Genomic DNA, 8,834 nt, shown 5'->3' with positions numbered 1-8,834 from the left:
TCCAGCCGGTACCTCCGGAGTTAACTCCTTCCCTGCCGACCCGCAGCCTGGGGACCTAGGACGCTGGCTGTCCAGCCCCCAAGGGGACCTGACGCGGGGGCGGAGTAACTCTTGGAGAAGAAGGGACAGGATGGTTGCCAGGAGATAGGGACCCTGCCTTTCCCACCCCTCTGCCTGTTCCTCCGTAGCGGGCATCGGGAATTTGCTGCCCTACCCTCAGCCTCAGGAGTCCTGGAATTATGAAAGATCATTTTTTCCAAACCCGTTCTAAGAGAAAGGACAATTTTCTTATTGTGGCCTATCCCCACAGCCGCAGGTTCACGCCCTCTCTGCAAGGCTTGCTCCTGTGCCGAGGGAAGTTCTTCTACGTGTCTAGCCTGCACTCCTTTTGTTATCTTGTCGGTTCCTTTCTACGGAGGGGCTGGGATAATCCCCGGACCTTCCCAGTGCAATCACCGTGTCAGGAGCCATTCGTCTGTGGCCCTGGGTGAAAGGGCTGCTAGGGGCCAGGCTGGATTCTGGGGCTGGGGGCAGGAGTTAGCATCCTGAGAAGTTGGGGATTGAGATGGGCAAGACCTCCCTGGATACTGTCCCTCCATTCTTAACTACTTACCCCCCCCCCGTGACACAAGGAGGGGAGTTACCCGGCTCAGGGGGGCTCCTGTCCCAGTAGGGTCCCTGGTTATCTCTGGTCTCTGCAAACCTCCAGAGCAAGGAGGAAGAACAAGACCCTCAGCTGAGATTCCCAAAGGTGGGGGCCGTGCTCCATCACCCCCACGTTGTATCTCCAGGTCTCCTTCCTTTAGTCTTTAGAAAAATAAAAGGTCAAGTCCTAGTATCCCTTGGAGGCTGCGAGGGTGAGGAGGTACCCCAGCATTTGCAGTAGCCCCAGACTGGGCTGGGCCCCTGGGGCACGGTGGACACTCTGCCCTGTGGCCCTCCGAGGCCCAGCTTGGTCTCTGGCTGCAGCCCCCAGCGCTCACCCAGCCTCCTCCCCCACCATCTGCCAGGCGGGTGCGCGGGTAATGCAGATGAATCTTAATACCAGCCTGGGCCAAGTGCGGTGAGGGAGACGGATTCTGCAGAACCCAGACAGCATCGCAGAGCCCCCTGCATTCCAGGGCACCCTGGGCCATACCAGGATGCAGCAACACTCTCCTGGTGGGGGTAGGGGGGGTATGCATGTGTAGTCAAAGATCCCCAAAACCAGGGGAGGAAGGAACATGTAAACCCTTGTCTGGCCTCTGAGCCTCTGGTCCGGCTGGGAGGGAGAAGCTGTCCTCGTGAGCGTGGGCAGCTGGTTCCGCGCTCAGCAAGGTGGAGGCGTAGTGAGGGGGGCACTCCCTGTTCATCTCCAGGAGGTCCTGTCCCTGGGAGAGCAGTGTGGCCCAGCAGAAAGAGCACAGGTTTTCAGGTCAGACAGTCCTAGCTGCACTCCAGACCTGGCTGTGTGACCTTGGGCAGGTTACTTCGGTTCTCTGGGGCCAGCTTTCTGATCTGTTGTTGCAAGAGCGACATGAGACAAAATGTGCCGAGCACAAGCACAATGGCTGGCGGGCAGCCGTAGGAGTGCGATACACGGAAGCGCTGCTTCTCCACTTCCCACTCGTTTGCTCTGGCTGCTCCTCCTGCCGGGCTTGCCCTCACTCCCCTCTCGGCCATTCCCGGCTCTCACTTCCTTCAAGTTTCTGCTCTGCGTTCATCCATGAACCACTGGCCCAGCCTGTCCTCAGTGCCAGGCGCCCGGCCAAGGGCAGAGATATAGAGAGGAATGGGACGCCATCCCTGCTCTCCACGATCTCATCTTCTAGTTCAGAACAGAGACATGAAAATCGATAATTATAACGCAGTGTGGTGAGTGGAATAACGGATCCTTGCACAAGGCATTATGGATGCACCGAGGAAGGTGAGGGCAGAAGCTGGGTCAGGGATGGCTTCCTGGAGGAGGTGATGCGGCAGTTGTGGGCAAGAGCCAACCAGGCAAGGGCTATTCCTGGCAGGGGGCACAGAAAGAGGAAAGGTCTGGAGGCTAGAACTGGAAGCTGATTGCTGTTCCTGCAGCACAGAGGGGAGGAGGAGAGGCTGGACCCAGCTGATGGAGGGTCAAGGGGTTAGGACCTTTGTATATGAGGAACCAAAGAAAGGTTTTCAGGGGGCTGGTAGTTATAGTCAGATTCACATTTTATAGGTTCTTTTTAAGTCTGCTTTGTTGAAACTTTTAAGAAGGAATCTCAGGTTAGGTCTTTATTGCTTTCTTTCTTTCTTTCTTTTTTTTTTTTTCTTGGCAGCTGGCTGGTACCGGGATCCAAACCCCTAACCTCGGTGTTACCAACAACACACTCTAACCAACTGAGCTAATTGTCCAGCCCAAATGTGCATTTTAGAAAGCTGTTGGAGAATTTACTGGAAAAAGGAGAGATTAGAGGGACGGAGAAGAGGAGGGAATCAGCCAGGAGATAAATGCAATAGTCTTGGCGGTGGGGACCGAAGACATCTTTAAGAGGCAACATGATCAGGATTTGGTTGTTGCTGAGCTGAGGGAGGAAGGGAGAAAGGGAATGAAGTGCGATCCTCAGCTTTCCATCCTGGGCAAAAGGCTGGATGATCGATGAGGTGGGCACCACAGGCGGGGGAGGAGGATGGGGTCACAGGAGAAGGTGGTGGGGTCAACTTTTGCCATGTTAAGTCCAAAGCTTGCCCTTGGGTGCTGCTGGCCACTCAAGGGCAGACGAATATCTAGCATGGGGGGCTGGAGATGTGGAGGACACCAGAGGAGCAGCAGGCATAGAAGGAGGAGCCCTGGACACCCTGGCATTTAAGGGGTGAGCAGAAGAGGGCCCCCAAAGGATCCCCAGGAGGAACAGGCAGCCAGAGGCAAGGAGGTCAAGTGGGGCTGATCCTGGAAGCAACACAAGCAGTGGGACTGTCACTCTGAGTGTGCCAAGCAGAGAGGGCACAGTGCACATTGTATTCTATGCAGATCCCAAGGTCCCACTCCCAGGGAGCCTCAGTTGGTAGGTGGGAGCCCAGGACTATGTATTTTTATAAACCCCTGTCCCCACCCAGGTGATGCAGATGGTGGTGGCCTCTGGACCTCCCTTTGATCAACCCCGGTGTGGGAGTGTTGGGAAGGTAGGAATGAACAACGGTGCAAAGGAGCAGAGAGACCAAGCAAGGGAGAGACAGAGAAGTGACCACTGGGCTTGTCTGAGATTCCTCCAGCAACTGTCCTCAACCTTGGTCCCTCCAGTGGCTTTCAGGGGAAGACAGACCAGAGACACAGTAAACTGAGCACCAGACACAATAACAGCTGTGCTGGAGGTGGCACCCAGTACATGTCTGCCATTCAGGATCACCTTTCTGTATCTGCCAAACCCCTCCCCCACCGTGCTCTGCACACAGTAGGTGCTCAATGAAGGGAACAGAACTGGATGTACTTGTCCACTCCTCTGCTCCCAGCCTCCTCTGTGCCCACTCGCACCCTAGATAGGGCTGGATGGGCATTTGCTTCGCACCTCTGATGCTTTCACCTGCTCTGTCTCATCCTTGGAAGAATCCTGTCTATATCTCTTCCCTCCTCCCTGCCTCTCCACTGCGGCAGGGAAGAAAACAACACGTGGGCACCTGCGCAGCGCTTAGTGAATGAATGGGAAACGGGGTTCCTGATGGCTTGAAAGGTAGAGAGTGGATGCCCTTGAGGCAGCTGGAGTAGAGAGGTCGGGGAGAGGCCAGAGTAGATCATTATTGTTAATAATCTCTCATGTTTAGCTGGCAATTTGCAATTTTCAAGTGTTATGATAGAGTGGTATGTATAGGGTACTAAAGCTGCCCACAGGGAAACCCTGATTCAAATAAGGGGGCCCAGGATGGATCCCAAAGGGATTAGTCTTAAATGATATGTGGATCAGCCCAGGTGGGAGGGAAAGGAAGGAACCTTCCAGGCAGAGGAAGCAACTCAAGCAAAGGCCAGAGATGAAAGCAAGCCTGTGAATGGAGTTCTGATGGGACGAGATGAAAGACTCATTTGTTCCACGTTTAGTTATCAAGTGTCTACTTTTATGTCTGGTCCTGGGCTGGGCGTGGGGTACCGCTGTGAATGGAGAGACTGCAGTCCTTATTTGCATGGGAGCTTGGGCTAAGGGAGAGACAGAGATTCAGCAACTAAGCACATGAAAACACAAGCTCTGAGGTGCTGGCACTGGGGTGCAGGGAGAACAGCCAGTTCTGAGCAAGAGAGAAGCAAAAGGGGTTCTAATTTTCCTGGGAGTGGTCAGAGAAAGCACCTGTGAGGATGTGACATTTCAGCTGGGATCTAAACAATGAGGAGGCCTGGGCCAGCCATAGAGCTGGGGGAGGAGCCTTCCAGGCAAAGGGAAGGGCACCTGCTAAGACCCTGAGCCCAGGAAGAGCTCAGTGCTCTGGAGAAGCTGGAGGAGCTGAGTGTAGTGAAGAGGGGGACAGGGACACAAGACGGCCAGAGAGGGGAGCAGGGGCTAGGTCGTGCAGAGCTTGATGGCTCTAGTTAAGGGCTTGGGTTTTCATCCTATAATTAAGGTGTCTTTATTTTTGTTTTGATTACAAGTTTTAAACAGGGGTCAGCTTTGCACTTGAGAAAGATCACTAGAAAGATCATTCTGGCAGCGACATGGGGGTGGATTTGGGAGGGTGGATGAAACTGGAGGCTGGGAAGTGAGGGTGGCTTGAATTAGGGCAGAGATGGGGGTAGGAAGGAGGAATGGGTTTAAAAGAGGTCTCAGGGCTGGAACGGAGAGGAATTAGACTCTAGGGACATGGGGACTGAGGAGTCCTCAGCTTTCTGGCCTGGGGAACAGATTTGCCAAAGTGGCACCCCATCCTGCACAGGTGGCCTGGAAAGTGCTTGAGTGTGCTCAGGTACAGTGAATAGCAAGGTGCAGAGTGGAGGTCAGACTGGAGGGTCAAGACTGGGAAGCACATGAGCCCAGGAATCATCCAAAGTGAGAGTGTGAGGAGCCTGCAAAGGGCAGAGCCCCAGGGAGTGTGCCAAATGGGGCTGCCAGAGCCAGCCGTGTAGGAATGGGGGACCTGGACGGGGTAAGGGATCCAGAAGGAGGGGAGGGGGGCTGGCCCTGTAGGCCCTCAAAGAAGCTGCCACTGACATTCCAAACCGCGTATGTGATTGCTTAAGGCCTGAGAGGTTATTTTGTCTATGCCCCTACCTCTCAAAGGACCTCACCAGCCAGAAGTGTCCTTTTGGCTATGAAGTCTCCTCTGTGTGCTCTGGTAGGATGGAAAGGGTGTGGGAGGTGGAGTCCAGCAGCCCTGCTTAGGGTATGGCTCTGAGATCTGCTGCCTAGGTGATCCTAGGCAGTCTCTTGTCTTCTTTGGGCCTCAGTTTCCCCATCTGCAAAGGGAGATCATCCTACCCATCTCATGGGATGAGGACATGGTGGGTATGAGAATGGCTGGCCCTCTCCTGGGCACGTAGTACTCCCCGGTCTTTTGTCTGAATGTGGCTGGTGGAAAGGGCGTTGTAAACACTGAAGCACTAAACAAAAGGAGTCATGCGAGGTTCCTTCCCACTACATTTCAGCATCTCCGGAGGTGAGAAGCAAGAGGGAGAAAACAGGGCCTGAGCGGGGCCGCCAGACTGCAAGACACCTGGCAGGGAGCTAACACGTGGCACCAGGTCAGTGGTTGCCCCCTCGGCCACCTGTCAGCTGGACCCAAGTCGCTGTGGTCAACGCCAGCTCTGCAGGGGGCGATGGAGAGACCGCGCGGGCGTGGCGTGTGGGAGGCAAGGAGGGTCAGTGCGCCACCTGGTGGGCGCTCGGGGCGCCTCCCGCTCGCCAGTGCCGGCGCACAGAGGCGCCTAATAAAAGCTCAAAAAATGAATGGGGTGTGCTACTCAGAGACGTTGCTGTGCGCTTGAGGTCTGCAGGCACATCGCCTGGGTCCCAATCCTGGATTTGCCACTGTGTCTTGGGAAAATTACTTCACCTCTCTGTGCTTCACTTTCTTCACGGGGATAGGAACAGTATCCACGTCCAGGGTTGTTGAGCACAGCGTCTGGCACGTAGTAAGTGCTCAATAAGTGCTGGCAACTGTATATTCGCATTCATTTACTCATTCAACCACAGATTTCCAAGTGTCGCTGTCGTGCTAGGAACTTGTAGGCAGGCAGTCCTGTCAGTGAGCAAAACCTCGACTGGAGGGAGACGGGGGTTGGTGCAACCTGGGGCAGGAAACTGAGCCTCGGGTTCTTTCCGTGTAAGACGTGTCAGTATAACGTGTGCGGCGAGAAGTTCCCTCTCCCTTTGCACGGAAGGGGCGCAGGGTGGGTGTGGAGGAAGGGTGCCCCAGGATCTGCACACTCTCCCTCAACCTTGGCTCTCAGGTTTGCCTCCTGAGTCGAAATCACGCCGGCCCGAATACAGGGTCGCACGTCCCTCTGGACCCCCCATGGATTTGGGGGACAGAGCGCCAAGTGGCAGCCACTTCCAGAAGTCGAGACTTGCATCTGGGAGCGTCCCTGGCCACCCCGTCCCGGCCTGCCCAGGAGCTTCAGCCTGTCGCAGGGCTGACCGTCCCTTGGATGTCCAGAGCCGCATGCCTGGGCCTTCCATTTCCAGGCCAGTGGTGACACCTGGCGGCGAACGGGAGGATAGCCGCGCCCTCCACTGGACCAGCGCACCTCATTTCTAGGACACCCCTACTAAGAAGCGTGTGTGTGTCAGACACTGTCAGGGGGGTCCGGGAGGTAGAAGGACTTCCCAGAGCAGTACTGACCTGGGCTTCTATTGGGGAGATGGAAAAATTTAAAATTTTCTGATTCCAAATCAGAGGTCAGGGTGGAAGGAGGCGAGGGGCACTGAAGAAGGGGCAGGGCTACGGGTGGTAGCCAGCAGGGATACAGGGAGTCAGGAGGAAGACCCCCCTAGTTTTCTCCCTTACCTTTTTGTTTGTTTTTTTTGGCTGGCTGATACAGGGATCTAAACCCTTGACCTTGGTGTTACAACACCTGTCTAACCAACTGAGCTAACCGGCCAGCCCTGGATGAACATTGTAAATCATCATAGAAATATATTTGTTTTAAGGTTTTTCTTCTATTTTATTTATGGCAAGGAATACTGGCTTTCCATTTATGGAAGTGATACAAAGTGTCCCTTTCAAATAAATGTATTTTAGGAAAATAAGTAATTAATTGAAAGAAAAGTGCTAAGGCACGATAGCAGAGGTGGAGTGCAGATGTGGAAGGACGAGTGTGGGCGTATTCACTGCAACACGCCGCTTCTCAGGAGGCGCTCCGGATTCTTCAGCATGCCTCCTAGCCCCACTCCCACTGCTGTGACCTCCGAGCCATTTGCAGCTCCCCAAATGCACCAGGCTTTCTTTGTACTCGCCGTCCCCTCCACCTTCCAACCTCCCCTTCCTTCTTGGCTGTCTGGCAAACACCTACTCACCACTGGAGGCTTAACCTAGCTCAGGCATCACTTCCTGCTGGAAGCTTTTCTGAAATGGAATTGACACCTCTCTCACCCCTGTAGCTCCAGAGTCACCTGTCCTCAAGCATAATTATATTTTGTTCTCTTCCCTTCCCTCATACTGGTCCCTCATCCCAGACTGTGGGCTCCTAGAAGACAGGGACAGTCTTCTCTGGTCCAGCACTTGACAGCCAGGAGGAGCTCAATAAATGTGTGTGCAATGAATGAACTCCACAGGAGGCCAGGAGGGAAGAAGGCTGACTCCAGATGGGAGGACTGGGGACAGGTGGATACAGCCTTTAAGGAGAAGGGGCGTATGGACTTTTGAGCTGGATGTCGATAACAGCATGGAGAAGTGGGGAAGATGGTCTCCTGCCGGAAGCAGATCCAAGGATCGATATGGGAATTTATTATCTGTTAAAGGGAAAATGTCAGTTTAGGGGGAAAGTCAATTTACTTAATAAATGACATTGCCATATCGGTGATCCATCTGGAAGAAAATAAAGCCAAATCCTCCCCTCCCATCAGATACCACCTACAAAATAGATCCCAGATGGAGTAAAGATTTAAAGTAGAAGACTAAGTATATTAGGAGAAACTAAAAAATATTAGAAGACAACTTAGAAAACTAATTCTTTAAGCTTGGGGATGAGGAAGCTCTTCTTAAGTAAGATGGGAAACCGAGAAGCCATAAAAAAGAAAAAGAAAGGGAAGTTTGGTTATCAAAAAGTTATTTCCAAGTGACATAGTTTTCACAAACAGAATAAAAAGATAAACAATTTACTGAAAAAAATGTTTGCAACACTTGTAACAGACAAAGGGTTAACATCCTTTCTATGAAAAAACTGTAAACCAATAAGAAAAAGGCAAAAAAATAAAAAATAGGCAGAGGTATAAACAAGCAGTTACAGAAGAACATATATGTTTAAAGAGATTCAGCCTTAGTAGGAGTCGGGCAAATACAATTTAAAACAACAATGTGATGTGTGTTTTTTACAATTAATAGACTTTATTTTTTAGGATGGTTTTACATTTACAAAAACAAAACTGAACACAGTATGGAGAGTTCCCATATTTTTCTCACCCCCCGTTACCCCTATTATTAACAACTTACATTAGTATGTGTAGTGGATTGAATTGTGTCCCCCCAAAACTCCCTGAAGCTTGAATTGTGTCCCCCAAGTTTTATGTATTAGAAACTTAGCCCCCACTGTGACTGTTAAAAGGGTGGGAAATCCTATTATGGTAATTGTAAGGTGGAGCCTTGAAGAGACTGGATTGTAGGACCCTGCAGTAGTGAGTGGATTAATAATGGTGGTCAGGGGCGTGGCTCTGAGGGCTTTAAAAGAGGAGAGTCTCTCTCTCTCTCTC

Source organism: Galeopterus variegatus, unplaced genomic scaffold (assembly GCF_000696425.1).
Source record: "Galeopterus variegatus unplaced genomic scaffold, G_variegatus-3.0.2 Scaffold723, whole genome shotgun sequence".
NCBI lineage: Eukaryota > Metazoa > Chordata > Mammalia > Dermoptera > Cynocephalidae > Galeopterus > Galeopterus variegatus.
This window is presented reverse-complemented; position numbering follows the sequence as displayed.